The following is a 16917-nucleotide window of genomic DNA, read 5'->3' on the forward strand; positions in this document are numbered from 1 at the left end:
CTCTCTACTTATTTATGAATTGAAATAGAATTACTTGGTATTATATATAAATAAACATTTTAAGTAAGATTGAATATTTGTCTTTATATTCTCTTCTTTTGGCTAACTTTTGTTTTCATCAATATGGAGGTGTTTCAATAATCAATGTGTTATAAAATAACCAACGATTGTTTAACACCTTCCTATACCACTTAACCCTATCAGACATTTGTTGGCTTACTTGAACTTCATATCTCTCTTTGCACATATGTTCCTTGGCTGTATACGTATCTTTTTTTTCTTTTTTCAGAGAGGAAGGAAGGGGAGATAGAAACATCAATGGGAAGAGAGAATCATTGATCAGCTGCCTCAACAAGCTCCCTACTGTGGATCCAGCCCGCAACCAAAATGTGTGCCCTGACTGGGAATCAAACCCTGACCTCCTGGTTCATAGGTCAATGCTCAACCATTGAGCCATGCCACCAGGTTACATGTACCTTTTAGAGCTATTCAGAGATTTCTATTACACATTACATTACAACCAAACGCTCAAATATTAGTACCTGACGTATCAAGAGTGATCAACGATATCATGAAGTCTTATTAGCATTATTATCAAACAAGAGAAAATTACTTTATTAAGTATCCTATCTAATAATAGACAAACATGGTAATTGACCATACCTTCGCTACACCTCCCATTGGCAAATCATCGAGATATGCAAATTAACTGCCAACAAAGATGGCGGTTAATTTGCATACTGTAGGCAGGGCGGGACAGCGCAAGCCGCCAGCATGAGCTGCCATCCAGGAGCCACTGTGCAACCGCAGAAGCCGCCTGCCTGCCGTCAGTGTGCGCGGCCCTGTGGCCGGTGGGGCGGGGCGTGGCAGATCACAATCTGCCTGCCCTGCACCCTGCCCCGCCCCACCCTGCCACCCGTCAGGCCTGCAGTCCATATGCAATCTGCCCACCCTGCACCCTGCTCCGCCGCCCAGCCGGGCCTGCAGTCCGTGTGCAATCAGCCCACCCCGCGCCCTGCCCCACTGCCTGCCAGGCCTGCAGTCCGTGTGCAATCCACCTACCCCGCGCCCTGCCCCACCGCCCGCCGGGCCTGCTGTGGTGCAGCAGAGGGCCTGCCATCTGTGACCCAGCGTGGGATCCGGGTCTGCCATCTGCCACCCAGGGAGCCGGCCTAAGCCAGCAGGTGGTTATCTCCCGAGGGTTCCCAGATGTGAGAGGGCACAGGTCCGGCTGAGGGACACACCCCCACCCCCCGCCAGGGCACAGATTTTTGCGCACCAGGCCTCTAGTGTTTATGATAAAACCATATGAGCTCATTTAGTAAAATATGTAAAGTTAATCAAAATGCATAGAAGAAATAAAGCCACCTGGTCCCTCAGGGATACAATTCTCACTGTTTTGCAGAATTCCCTACCCCTTTTATTTTTCTGGTATCAGTACAGCTTTATTGTTGAGAGGTTACTATATACTCATTAATTTTTCTTTATATTATACTGTGAATATTTTTTAATATTACTAATCAATCCATAAATTATGGTTTTCAATGGCTGCATAATAGTCTATCCATTGAGTGTAATGTAAAATGGCCTCCCTGCATTAAGAACTAAACCAGGATCCTTAGAAGAGGAGATGGTGTGGATGCATGTGTTGCCACCACCTTAGAAATGATCAAATGGATAAGGGAAGGTGTATGCCACAGAAGCAAGGTGGCGTCCATATTCTTTCTGTGGGGCCCAGGATGTACTGAATAAGAAGAATGCATGGATTGCATAGATTAAAGTGCAGTCATTTGTTTCAATTATTTCAGAAGTGCATTATGAAAGGACAAAATTTTTATTTTATATTTAAAAAAAAAATTGATAACTTTTTGACATTTTTTTGTATTCTGTGAAGACTCCAGATCACTCCAATCCTGGTCACATGATTCAGTATAAAATAGTACATTTTGTCAGAAAATGTTTCACCAAGGTCAGTTTTGTCTTCTCCATGGGTGTTGGAACAATGCACAGCACTTCTTTTATCCTCTTATGATCTAGAGGTCAGACTCTGGAACTAGATTAGATGGGTCCAACCCTACTTTGCTTCATATCAGCTGTGTGTCTTGATAGGTTGCTGGGATACAGAATAAATATTTCACGTACCCCATGAGTAAAATGGGGCTCATAGTAATAATGGAAGAGACCTCATAGTAAGAAAGGAAGGTTGAAGAAGTTCCTATGTACAAAGAACTGAGAACACTAACAGAGATCTCTCTGACAGCAGCAGATTATTAGCTGTTCTTTCCCTTGACCCATTCTCAGTCTGGTGCATAAGCAGAATCAAGGGTTACTCACAGAAGGGTAGGCTCTCCTAATGGCCCCAATGGCTGTGACCTCCTTTCTGCTGACATCATGTTCCTACAGCCATGAATGTGAAGTGAGGAACTATCTTCCTCCGCCCCCAGCAAGAGGATACTTGCTCCATCCCAGATTTACCTCGAGTATTTTGCTTCTTATCGAATTGTGATGTTTATGCTTTCAAGGGAGTCTCATGATCCAGTTAAAAACACATGGACCTCTTCTCTTTGATCAAACATTTAAATTCTTAGAGCTTTAATGTCTTTATCTTTTAAATGGGTAAATAATGATTATATTTCTGGGGTGTGATGATAATTATATGTGGTAATGTGTATGTACCATATCTAGGCATGCTGGTGCACAGTGATTCCTCCCTCAGCCTGAGTCACTCTGTTAGTGGAGGTCTTTGGATGGTGATATGATCAATGGGGCCTGTGTCTACTCATTCCACGATGAGACTTTAACTCACAAGGAAGTAGTTTAAATGAAGATTTGGGAACATCATGGTCGGAGATGCCTCCTGCTCAAGGTGGGGCCTCATGTGTGAGGAGCACCGTTGGCTTCCTGGGAGCTCAGAGGTGCAGCAGAGAAGGCGAGGTGGAGGGTGGCGGCCCAGGCAGGGGTGAGTTGTGTTTGCACCTTGAAGGAAGGCTGGGTGGGGCCCACGCCCGGAGGAGGCTGTTGTTGGGCAACTTGGCACCTCTAGTGCTGTGGGTCCCACCGGCACAGTAGTCAATGCCCACATGTTTGACTGTGACGTTTATGGTCAGGGCTGAAGTAGATTTTTGAAAACTTTTTCTTGCCTCAAATTTGTTGCTTTTCTTAGCTAATTGAACTGGAGCGGGGGTTTTGTTGGGATGATTAACTTCAATTGTGTCCTAATTTGGTTTGGTTTCTATTGATACCAGTCTATAACTGTATTGTCAAAGGCTTCAGTGGACATCATACAAGAGATGAGCCCTTTTTCAACTGTTCTGAAAATTGGCATCTTAGGTGGATCCAGCTGTAACTGCCCATGTCCAGTTGCAAACAAAAAGTGGAAATTCTCCTGAACATCTGACATAGATACAGGAAACAATGAAAAATCTCTTTCAACTCTGATCCATGTTGATATAATTGAGAAGCAACTCACAAGCTCAGAGTGAGAAAAATATGAATGTTTCCACAGGGATATCCTGCTGTCTGCCAGACTGTGTCACCAAGGAGGAGGCAGGAAAGTGAGGACTCAGGCTGTCCAGGTCAGTGTGGGGAGGGGAAGCAATGGGTCAGGTTTTCCTTTGAGGTTTCTGAAGTCAGCATTTGCTTTACACTTTCTTCTTTTTAAATATATATTTTTATTAATTTCAGAGAGGAAGGGGAAGGGAGGGAGATAGAGACATCAATGATGGGAGAGAATCATTTATCAGCTGCCTCCTGCACTCCCTACCCTGGGGATTGAGCTGCAACCAGTGCATGTGCCCTGACCAGGAATCAAACCAGGCCCTCCTAGTCAGTGGTTGGCAAACTGCAGCTTGTGAGCCACATGCGGCTCTTTGGCCCCTTGAGTGTGGCTCTTCCTAAGCCTTAGGAGTACCCTAATTAATAACAATGTACCTACCTATATATTTTAAGTTTAAAAAATTTGGCTCTCAAAAGAAATTTCAATCGTTGTACTGTTAATATTTGGCTCTGTTGACTAATGAGTTTGCTGACCACCTAATAGGTCATAGGTCGACACTCAACCACTGAGCCATTCTGAGTGGGCTTTCTTTACACATTCTAGCTAAGTTCCTGGTCCCAGCAGCTGGTTACAAACAACAGAGTACATGACTCAAGTTCCATAAGGAGGGAGGCTGAGGCTGGGTCCCAGCTGTGCAGCCTCTGTGGTTGCCCATATTGAAAGATGTTGGTGGGCACAGACTGATGATGGTTCTTGTGCAGGTGATCCTGGCATCTCAAACGCTGTGTAGTCCATCCAGCAGGCACAAAAGTAAACGGCCTCATCTTCTTTTTCTAAGAAATTTATTATCAAGGTGGAAGTGGAAGTTTGAGAATATTTACTTGCCATAAGTTTGTTGTTCTTCCCGAAAACAGTGGCTGTGGAGGCCACGTATATTAAATGTTCTATACTCTGATCTGGTTTCTGCCGGTACCAGTGAATGTAATCGTTGCTAAAGGTGCTAGAAGACACCTTGCAAGGTATCTGGGCACTCTCACCCTTTGCCCAAGAAATTGATAGTTTAGGTTGCTCCAACTTTAACTGCCCAAGGCCAACTGCAAGCAAAAATAAAATAAAAATAAACTTCCATGAACAAATGGCATGTAAAGAAAGCCCACCTTGTAGACTGAAATGATGGGGAAACTCACAGGCCCAGAGGGAGAGGAAGATGACAGCTTCCAGTGGTGGCATCCTGTGCACCAAGCAGCTCCCAGGGAGAAGGTTAGACACTGAGGTCCCCGTTAGCAGACTTGAGGCAGGAGGTGGGGCTCAATCTGGTTTCTCAGAACAAGTGGTGGCTCAGATGTTCCTTGGGGTTCTTCATGATCTGTTACAGATATGATCATTTCTGGGGCTCCCTGTGCCCCATAAGTGCTGGGAAGACTGGGCAAGAGAGTTTATGATCTGGAAGGAAAATATTTTGTGAAAAACGTGTCTGTCTTGGGGTTGGGCCGGGATGGTTCTCATAGCCACTCAACTGTTCCCCATGAAATACCATGCCATAGAGGCATTGCTTCAGAAATATGAAGACTCACCTGCTATGTTCAGCCCCTAAGCCAGTGATGGCGAACCTATGACACGCGTGTCAGAGGTGACACGCGAACTCATTTTTGGGGTTGATTTTTCTTTGTTAAATGGCATTTAAATATATAAAATAAATATCAAAAATATAAGTCTTTGTTTTACTAGGATTGGAAATATCAAAAAATTTTTATATGTGACACGGCACCAGAGTTAAGTTAGGGTTTTTCAAAATGCTGAAACGCCGAGCTCAAAAGTTTCGCCATCACTGGTCTAAGCCCATCTTTCTGTGATATGCCGTTGATTCAGGACTTTGGGTATGAAACCTGACCTTTATTTTTCTGTTACACAACAACATAGAAATCAGACACTGAAACACTTCATCGACATTATTTAAGACTAGATGCCCAATGCATGAAATTCGTGCACAGGTGGGGTCCCTAGGCCTGGCCAGAGATCGAAGCACAAACGTCTGGCATGAAATGGCAGGTCCCAGCTGACTTCTGGGCCCTGGGCAGCACCTGGCCCTCTGGGCCTACACTGGCCTCCGGCTGAGTCACGGTGCCCGAGTCCCCACATGGAGAAGTGGTAAGTGTGGCTGGACACTGCGGGCCAGGGAGCAGTGTGGGCCTCTGGGCCACCCAGTCGCACCGCATGGAAGCCAGGCAGTCATTGTACTCTCTCCCGGCCCGCCGCGCAGACCAGCTCCTGCAGGAAGCCATGGGGAGCCTGACCAGCCCCTGCGGTCCCAGTGGCTGTGGCCTGGCTAACCCAGAAGATGCTGTGTGGGTGCGGGGTGGGCTCCTCAAGGGCGCCTGGCACCTGTGCAGGGGGCTTTCCCTGCACATGAACCCTGATGTCCCTGGGGAGGGTAACAACGGGAGTGGAGTGTGCTCGGAGGACACCCTGTGTTCTCACTGCACCTCAGTCCCTGTCACCCCCACCCCCAGGTAGCCTGCAAGAGGTCACAGCACATTACCAATGCCCACCATGTTCTGCACTGCCCCCTGGTGGTCAGCGCACGTCATAGTGAGCAGTCGAACTCTGGGTGGAGGGGAACAATTTGCATATTAGGCGTTTATTATATAGGATACCATATTCAGAAGCATGGAAGTACTTTAGTGCTTTTAAAAATTAATTGAGATGTCACCACACAGAGTATGACTCAGGTCATCAAATTTCATTTATAATCTTGCTGCCTCCATGAAGGGACTGGACTGCAGTTGCTGGCAGAGTTGGGAGACGGAGCAATCCGGGCACTCAGCTTCTCATTGTGGACCTTGGAGCTGTCTCATGAACATAATTATCCCACATGCAGGGGCACTTTCACAGCTATATTATGTTTAATATGTAATAATAAGTTTTAAAATTAATGTGGCATTTAATAACCATTGAGGAATTGTTATTTGTAAGGCATTTTTCTAAATGTTTACTTACTTATTCAGTCCTCTCAGCAACAGTGCTGTGAGGTAGCTCTTATGATAAACTCCATTTGGCATTGAGGACAGTGGCAAAGAGAAGTGACTCATTCAAAGGCCCAGATCTGGGAACCAGGAGAAATCAGATAAGTAACAGATGCTCATTAAAAAAAGTCTGAGTAAAATCCTATAAAAAATGACAGTAAAAGGCACCCATTCGATACTTTTACTTTGTATTTCTCTTTATTTATTTATGAATAGATATAAGATTGCTTGGGATTACATATAAATAAACATTTTAAAGTAGGATTTGAATATTTGTCTTTATAGTCTCTTCTTTTTGTTAATTTATCATTGTGAGCAATATTGAGGTCTTTTAATAATCTATATAAATATTATTTAATGACAAAACATAAACACCTTCCTATTCCCTTACCCCTACCTAACATTTGTTGACTTACTTGAGCTTCATACCTCACTTTGTACATATGTACCTTGCCTGCATAAGTATCTTTTCGAGCTATTCAGAAGCTTCCATTATAACATTACATGAGGGTAATGCCCAAACACTCAAATATTAGGATCTGGTCCATCATGAGTCTTCAATGATATCATAAAGTCTTGTTAGTATTATTATCATACAAGTGATAATTACTTTGTTAAATATTTTTGTAGAAATATATATTTTTTGTAAAATATATATATATATATTGTAAAACTGTGTTAGCTCATTAAGAAAAATATGTAAAGTTAATCAAAGTACATAGAAAAAATAAAGCCATCTAGTCCTTCAGATAATAATCACTCTCACAAATTGGAGGATTCACTTCCCCCTTTTATTATAATTCTGTCAACACAAACAATCTTATTGTTAAGAGGTTATTGTACACTCATTAATTTTTCTTTATGTTATATTGTAAATATTTTTTATTTTATTAATCAATCCATAGAATATTGTTTTCAAAGGCTGTATAATATTCTATCCTTTGAGTGCAATGTATTTCTGGTGTCTCTATCCCTGTTATTCACCACTTAGTCTGACATATTTTTATATGTCAGACTGCTGGAAAGTTTTCTTCTCAGCTCTGAGCACAGGAGTGCCTCACTGTCAGCACCTCACCACTGCTCTCGGAGGCCCTTTGGGGACTACATGAGACAACCATGTGAAGAAGGTAGCAGCGGTGTGTTGACAAGCTTGTCTGTACTTTCCTGCTGAAAGGGCTCATGATCTCAGATTCTTTGTGTTTCTCTCAGGTCTTTCCCTTTCCCTTTTCTCCTATTAAAAGTTTAGATAAGCAGTAAGGCCTTATGTCGGTTTAAGAAATCTATTGTGGTGCACACTGGGAGAACATGATGGTCAGGAATCCCAGGGACAGGATGGACTCACAAAAGGCTGCGTGCATCAGAGGTGGAGGAGCAAGGCCAAGAGGCTGATTCCATGTCAGCCTTTCCTGTCAATCTCCGTCTTTTGTCCAATGGCCTCCCTGCATTGATAACTGGAACCAGGGTCCTTAGAAGAGGAGGTGGTGTGGATGCATATGTTGCCATGATCTTAGAAATTATCAGATAAATAAGGGAGTGTGTATGCCACAGAGGCAAGGTGATGTCCATATTCTTTCTGTGGGACCCAGGATGTACTGTATATGAAGAATGCATGGATGAAAGGGCAGGCATCTGTTTTACAATTATTTCAGAGGTGCATTATGAAAGGACAACATTTTTATTTTATATTTTAAAAAACAAACTGATAACTTATTGCCATTTTATGTGTTCTGTGAAGACTCCAGATCACTCCAATCCTGGTCACATATTAAGTGCGAAGTATTAGATTGTGTCAGGGAATGTTTCACTAAAGTCAGTTTTGTTTTCTCCATGGGTGTAGGAACAATGCACAGCACTTCTTTCATCCTGTTATCATGTAGAGGTCAGACTCTGGAGCTAGATTATGTGAGTCCAATCCTACTTTGAGAATTTGTTGATACTTCTGTAAAAGTTTTCTTGTATTATTTTATTTATACAACATACTAGAGGCCTGATGCACGAAGATTTGTGCAAGAATGGGCCTTCCTTCACCTGGCTGCTGGCACCACCTTTGCTCCAGCCAGAGCCGCCTTTCCGCCTTTGCATGCTGCCTAGAGGCCTGGAGCGGTGCAAGCGTCCCGCCCTGCCTCCAACAGCTTGGCGCCTGCATATGCAAATTAACCTGCCAGCTTTGTTGGGCTAATTTGCATACTCACTTCTGATTGGCTGGTGGGTGTCACAAAGGTACAGTCAATTTGCATATTTTCTTTTGTTAGTGTAGATATCAATCTTGAGAGGTAGTGGTATTATTATCTCCCTTTGAGCATGGCAGGAAGGTGGACAGGTGAACAGAGGTGCCAGACCAAGGTGGGGCACTGGTCGCTATCATTTGGGCTAGCCTCTGTTGGTTACTGAAAATTTTTTGCTCCCATGCTCCACTGTCCTGCCTACCTTTCACACCTGCTGCCAGCAATGGCCCACTCGCACTTGCGGCCAGTGCCTGGCGCCGGCCCTGATTGCTCGGTGCTGTCAGCGGGTGCGTGTGGTGGCTGCTGGCCCCGATCACCCCTCAGGGTTTCTCCACCTCCCCCTGCTCCTGAGAGGCAATCCAGGCTGGCAGCCACCGCTTGCACCTGCTGCCAGTGACGGCCCTGCTCACACCCACTGCCAGCACTGGAGCCGCTGCTTGCACCCGCTGCCAGCGCCTGGTGCCTGACTCGATTGCTCAGCACCATCAGTGGGTGTGAGTGGTGGCTGTCGGTCCTGATTGCCCCTGAGGGTTTGTCCACCTCCCCCTGCTCCTGAGGGGTGACTGGGTCAGCAGCTGCTGCTCACAATCACTGATGGCACTGTCCCCGCTCACACCCACTGCTGGCGCTGGCCCCAATCACTCTGCGCCTCAGCAGGGGTGAGCATGGCTGGTACCGTCAGTGCAGGAGCGGGCTGTTGGCAGACAGGGGACAGAGGGCTGCAGTGGGAGAGGCCATGCAGGGGCACGGAGGATTGGCCATGACCCACCCCTGTGCCCACCACAGCCTCTGGGCCCACAGTTCCTTTCAAGGTACACGAATTTGCGCACTGGGCCCCTAGTGTGATAATAATGGCTCCAGCCATCCCTTCCCCTCTCAGCCTGAAACTGGGTGGTGAGACGAGGGACAGTGGCACAGACTGTGTGCGCTCAGTCCCCAGAAAAGACTTTAATTAGTTTGGACATAGTGTCAAATGAAGCTTTGGAAGCACAACTCCTGGAATCAGCTGGAAGCTGATGCGCAAGCATAAGCCAACGTGGCTTCCTGCGAAGCTGAGGAAGAGCTGCAGACAAGGTGAGGCCGAGGCCAGGAGCCCAGCTGGGGCAGCGGGTGCTGGTTGCAGTTGCCACTGTGGGGAAGGATGTGGGTGGGCACGAATCCAAGGCGGGGATCCTGGGTGAGTTGCCTCCACAGTTCTAGCACTGTGAGTCCTACCCACAGAGGACTGTGTGTACCACCCAGCACAGTAGTAAATACCCGTATCTTCTTTTCCTATGAAATATATGCTGAGGGTTGAAGTGAGAAGTTGAGAATTCTTTCTTGCCTCAACTATGTTTCTCTTTCCATCTACATGGCTTCGAGCAGGGCCTTTTGTGGAGCTCACATAAATCAGATGCTCCAAAGCCTGATTCGGTTTCTGCCGGTACCAGTGAATGATGTCCTTTTCAAAATTGGTGCTTGTTATCTTGCAATCTATGTCAATACTTCCCCCCACTTCTGTGGTAATGGATAGCTGGGACTGCTCCAATGTAGATAACCCAAGGCCAACTGTATGCAAAAGAAGAGAATTTCCAATGAACTCTGATCACATAAGAAACATTAAAGAATTTCTTTGCTCACTCATCTAGACTGAAATGGTCAAGGGGTGTGACTCACGAGCCCAGAAGGCCAAGAAGGTGAAAGCTTCCAGCAGGGGCATCCTGTGGACAGGCCGTGTCCTCCAAGAGAAGGCAGAAAGTGGAGACCTGGGGGCAGGGCGCCTCAAGTCAGTGGCAAGTGGGTGTGGCCTAACTGGGGAGAGAAAAGGAAGTGGTGGGTCAGGCAGGACCTTGGGCCTCTCTTGCTGGCTGCTGGTCTGAGGTTACTCTTTTCTGTGGGCCTCCTGGTCTCCAGAAAAGGCTCCTGGTCTCCACAGAGCTCTTTGGCATGAATGCAAAGGGGCCATGGAGGCACCTTGGGACATGCTGGTACAGATGCTTATTGAAGAAAGTTAGAGAAAGAAGATAAAATTAAAAACACCCATAATTATATCACAAGACCAAATCTGTTATCTGTATGGTGTTAACGTCTGGATTTCTTCTTTGCGTGTATGTGGATAGCAGTATGATTTTGTGGACTACAGTATATTGAACATGTGCAGGGTTGTGTGTCCTTCTCCTTTCAGTTCACCTGATATTCTGAGCTCCTTTCCATGTCATGAAAGCATCTCGTAAAAATATGTTTTAATTGATTTTAGATAGAGAGGAAGGGAAAGGGAGATAGAGAGGAAGAAACATCTACGTGAGACAGAAACTCGATCGGTTGCCTTCCATACACATTCCAGCCTGCAACCTGGGCATATGCCCTGAGCCGCAATTGAAATGGTGACCTTTGGGTGCCTGGGACAATGTTCAACCAACTGAGTCACACCAGCAGGGCTTAAAGCATTTTTTTTAAAAATGTGTGTAGCTAATCATTTTTTCATCTCTGTCACTTAGAAGCTGTCTGACCCTGTGCAAATTTCTTAATCTCTTTGTGCCTCAGATTCCTCACCTGGAAATGGATGCAATAATAATGCCTATTTCAAAAAGTTATGCAGATTATATAACTAAAGGCACCTAGTACAGTTTCTGGCATATAGTACATTTGTAGTAATTATTAGATATTATTGTTATTTACTACTATCATCTAAAAACTATCAACTGATTCCCTTATGGTTGCCTCTGAAATCTTTGTATGTATTAGGGCTCCTTTATCCCTGGACTGCACTTGTCCCTGAAACTTATGTCCAGCCCTGTAATATACTGTGTGGGGCAGATGTGAACTTAGACTAGCTTGGGTCATTTTTGGGAGAAAAGAGAGGAAAAAGCTGGCTCAGACGGCTTGATTTTTCTCCTGAGACCGCTGTCCTACTTTCCCTCTTGTCCAATACATACCATTTCTGAGATATAATACTGGGAAATTGATTATTGAGAACGTAGAGGGTGTAGTCCAGAAGGCCTGTGGTGATTATAAAGTTGTTTACATTTAAGCTTTTTTCCTGGGCCCTGTGCTGCTCTGTACCTTCCTGTGGCTTCCCAGGAAGCAGCAGCGTCTCCTGCTAGGCTGCAGCAGGACTGGGCCAGGCACAGGTTCCAGGGAAGTTGAGTGTAGCCCAGAAACCTCAACCAAAGCTTCGCATCTTGCTTGCTTTTCCCAAAGGCTCTATGGCTGCCAGGGGCATGTGGTCTCTGGGAACTTCTGGTTCAGACCAACTCCACATGGCTGCCAGCCTTTGAGACTTCCTTTCCTCATGAATGGTCCGGTCATGGGGCTCAGCCTGGAGCCCAGCTCGCTGGGCAGCCAACAACGTTATCTGATAAAGAGTGTGCTGGTCTTTCTCAAGAAGCAGCTGCCAAAGGGGGCACTTTGGAGAGTTTGGCGTGAGGCCACGTAATTCGGTGAGGGCATGTTGCTTTGCTTAGGCACTGCCACTTGGAGGATGTGTGTCCTTAGGAAAATCACTGTGAAATGAGAATAAAAATTCATACTCTGGATGTGTCCTCCACCATGTGCCAGGGATTGGATCAGGTTGTGTTTTTTTAATCAATACTATTTAATTCAGTCTTAAATACCATAATTCTTATAACAACTTAATCCTTATATAATACTTCAAAGTAGTTATAATCAACCACATTTGACAGTTGAACTCTTAAAAAGCTTTACCTGCTCTGGGTCACGTAGGTAATGGATTCAAACCCAGATCTAACAAATTCCAAAACCCATTCAATATATATATATATATATATGTAGATTTTCTTTTTAAACTATAGAGCATAATGGACCACGAAGAATATTCCAGAAAGATTGCAGAAAATCAAGAATAACTCTCATATGCCAGCAAGCAAAGAGCACAAGATATTCTTGAAGAGTGTTAATTAACTTAATATGGTGGACCTCAAAAAGTAGAAAATTCCTCTAGCACAGTGGTTCTCAACCTTGGCTGCACGTTAGAATCACCTGGGAATCTTTTTAAAATCCTGATTTCTGGGCCTCATCCTCCAGAAATTCTGTTTCTTTGTTACTAATGTTGTGGCCCCACCCCACTTCCCCCACCCTCTGCCCACCTCCACCCAGCCCGGCATCCTTTCCCTCTGGCCATCACCACACTGTTATCTGAGTCTATGGGCTATGTTCTTTGGCGAATCCCTTCACCTTCTTTCATCCAGTCCCTCTCTCCCCTCCCCTCTGACAGCTGTTAGTCTGTTCCATGTATCCATCCCTCTTGTTTTCAGTCCCATGCTTCATGCTTAAAAAGTATGTACAGTATTTTGATCGCATGTAGTTACACAAACTTCTAGCATCCCCTTCTGGCCATTGGAGGTATGTTATACATGTAATATTCCTCTGTATTGGAGCCCCTGTAAGTGATGTCTATTAGCAGCAAAGACTCGGCATAATGAATACAAGTGCCCTCAAACACAAGCAGGAAACAGGTTTTGCCAGTTGTATTCTTAATGTGCTTGGTAGTTGTAGGTAAGTGATTCCTTTTTGCCAGGCCCCAATTTTGCCAGCCTCAAGTGAGAGGATTGGGTGATGTTTCAAGTGTTTCCCAGTTCTAATAATTTGTGGTTCTGAATTGAACTGATACTGGAGATATTGAAATAACAGGTGCAGCAGAATGAAAAATGGAAGCTTATTTTTATTTTGATCAACCATAATGCAGGTTGCTTGCTTCCTCAGGACTTGATACTGCTCTAGGAGAATTCTATTCCGGGTGGATCTCTTGAAAAAAACCATATTAATTCCTATGAGTCCTGTGATTCCTGGGCATTGACGTGTTTACCTGGCCTGCTAATCTGCCACCAAGCCTAACCACCCCTTGAGGCTCTTACTCCCAAAGAAGGGTGTGAACACAGCTTTGGAGAGAGCGCATGTGCACACACTCAGGTGCACTTGTAAACAACTACAGTGGACTCTAAAGGCTGAACTGTGTTAATTCTTACAGGTAGTTGGTTCTTGGCCTATCTAGAAATTAAAGAGAATACCCTTAGTACATTTAAATATGTATACAAAGTAAAGTCTCTTGGGATTTTTGGAATTCTCATCTGTCTGCATCACTCCATTATGCTTCAGATTTAGTTTTTAGTAGAGGCTCAGTGCACGACATTCCTGCACTGGTAGGGTCTCTAGTGGCTGCCAGCTGCCAGCTGGGTACTCCCTCCCTTCCCCCAGTCAGTCTCGCCCCCTGATCCAACTCTTGGATGACCTCCCAGTCAAGGAGACAATTTGCAAACTACGCTTTTATCATATAAGATAATTTTTAAATATTTTAATGTGTCATGGTTTTTAAAAATCAAAAGGATACATTCAATAAAAAGGAAAAAAATCAAAATGATTTTCAGCAACTTAATATGCCTATCTCTGAAGGATGTGGTAGTTGTTTGAGGTTGGAATATGTCTTGGCTAAAAATAAATTCTCCTGCCTCCTTCCATTTTCATAACACTAAGCTCTCGAGGGCTTATTTCAATCAATGCCCGACTCCAGTGCTCTTAAATGCAGGAGCATCCTCATTCCAGGTTTGCTGGGAGAAGAACACTGTCTCGAGGGTGAGGGCAACCCCAAGACCAGTGCACAATGGCCGGAACCAGTTAGATGTCAGTTGGCAGCCAGTGTGCACGGATTTTCCCTGAAGAAGAAAAATGTCGCATTTTCAACAACCACTGGGGGGAAAAATCCCCTTGGGTTATCTTTATCTTAATTGAGTAGTTGAATCCATTCTCTGAGATTGAAGGGTTATGGGAAATTAAGTCTCAAAGCTTAAATTAGAGCTTTTAATGGGCTATCCTGAAATTAGCACTCTCTGAGTGTCTGCATGGTGTATATTTTCTGGTTTCTTTTCGTGTGTTATTTTTAACTTTAGTTTTGGTATTTTTCCTGCCAGATTTCTCAGTGCATGGCACATGATCATCATTACCCTGTGCCTGTCATGTTATATAGTATATATATTTGTTATTTATGTCATTCTTTTTCCCCCTCATTCCCCATTCCAATTCCCCCAGGGATGCTCACTCTAACGTTTGATGTATGTCCTTTGAGCCTATGTAACAGTATCTGTGGAAACTATAGGGTGCTGTTTGTCACGGGTGTCTTTTTACATTGATATGAACAGCTCATCATCCTTGTCTGTCTTGTCTGTGCACCTAGTTTACGTTTCCTATCTCCTGCTCATTGTTCCACCGCTTGCATGGGCCGTGTTTTTCCATCCATTTCCCAGTGACGGGCACGTCAGCTGCTGCCTGACCCGGTTGTCACCAGCGGTGCTGTGACGGACACCTAAGAGGGTCACTTCATGCCCAATAAGCATGGAATCCCCAGGCTTGCTGGTCACAGGGAATAGCATACACATTTTCATGAAACACTGCCACGGCAATGCTACCCAACATCTTCATTTTTAGCAGCCTGGTGACCACCAAGCAGTATCTCATGGTTCTCTGAAATTCCTGGCACTGGTCTGATTAGTAGGAAGCTGAGGGTCTCTTTTTACAGCTGGGATCCATGGAAGCATCTCTTTCAGAGACTTGCTTATTCATGTCCTTTAGGCAAAGCAGAAAGGAGATTGAAAAGCAGAGGATTAAGGCCCACGTGAGAGCCAGGCTGCCTGGGCGAGTGCCTGGGAACATGCAATGGATGTTAGTTATTTTATTTACTATTAACAGAAATTCATTAATATTGTAGATATAAAAAATAAAATTATAAACACCATTAAATTATTAAAAGAACATTAAGGTTATAGCAATTGTTATTAGCTCCTTGTTGACTTGAATGTGTTTCTCTTACACCTTCTAGATAATTATACTTTGTAAATTTGGGCCATTATACAAATTGCCTCTGCTCACTTTGTCCAAAGTAAAAAATACTGTAGTTAAGCTTTTTTGGTAGTATATTTTGCATACTTCGGAGACTTTTCCCACTTTAATGTCACAAAAACATTCTATGTTTTCTTCTCATATATAACTTTAGTCCATGCGGATTCTACGATTAGAATTTCTGGACTTCCCTGATCGAGTTGCTCACACAGTCTCTTGTGCATTTGCTCAGTGCACTTGTATATAAGGTCCCTGGAGCTGACCCAGAACACGGAGCAGGTTGATAGGGAGTTTGTCGGTTACTGGGGGAAATGAAGGGCTAAATGAAGAGAGCCGAATAGGTGCAGGCAGACGAGGGAGTGGTGAGGAAGGCTTTGTTGAGGAGGTAGGGCTGGAGCTGTGCCTTGAGGGAAGGGGGAATTGCAGAAGCAAACATGACGGGGAGTGCATTCCAGGAGAGGGCATTACACTGGAGCAGAGTGTAGAGGCGTGGTGGGAGGGCAGGATGGGACAGTGAAGAGACTGGTCTGAAGGAAGTAGAAGACAAGTATTAGTGGAGACAAGCAGCGGCACAGGATTTGATTTGACTTACAATAGATATTTATCATCAGTGTCGGGGCAACAAAGGGGGTTATATGACATATACTAGATACTCATCATCAGTGTGGGGGGACAAAGAAGGGATGGTAGTGTTTTGACATCAGTGTATGTAAGATGACTTAAGGAGTGCAGGCAAGCTGGAAGAAAGGGCATGGGAGATCAGGGAGACAAGAAGGATCACGGGTCTTGCTAGGTAGCAACGGTTAAAGGGCAATGTCTCCTGACATTGTGAGGGAAGAAATCGAGGCAGGTGTGTGTAATATGGAAAACGAAGTAGAGAGCGGCTCCCACGTTGCAGGCCTAGGGTTCTGAAGCAGGGAAACCTCCATGGTATGCTGCTGGGGTGGGGAGTGGAGGGGGGGGTGGGGGGGTAGGAGGAGGTGCCATGAGCGCAGTCTTAGTAAATGTGGCCCCAGTGCACAGTAACTGACACTTCGCAAGAGCTTGGCAAATGTTTAATGAAGAAACGAACATGCAGACTTGGAGCAGACATGGACGCCGAGTCCACAGGAAACATTCTCTGGAGGCTGGAATACAAACTGGGGGGTGGAGATTGCTATTGCCCCACCCCACGCCCCACTCCAGCACCCACTGGGCACAGCAAGAAAAAATGAGGACATTGAAGGAGCAATCAGAGAGGTAGGAGAACAAAGACAATTAGTATTTCAACTCTTGGAATTTGGAAAAGTTTGGTGGCATCATCCAATGCCACAGAAATCACTTCGTGGTCACTGGGAGGTGTTTG

This window comes from Myotis nattereri (genome assembly GCF_964212035.1).
Source record: "Myotis nattereri genome assembly, chromosome: 11".
Lineage (NCBI taxonomy): Eukaryota > Metazoa > Chordata > Mammalia > Chiroptera > Vespertilionidae > Myotis > Myotis nattereri.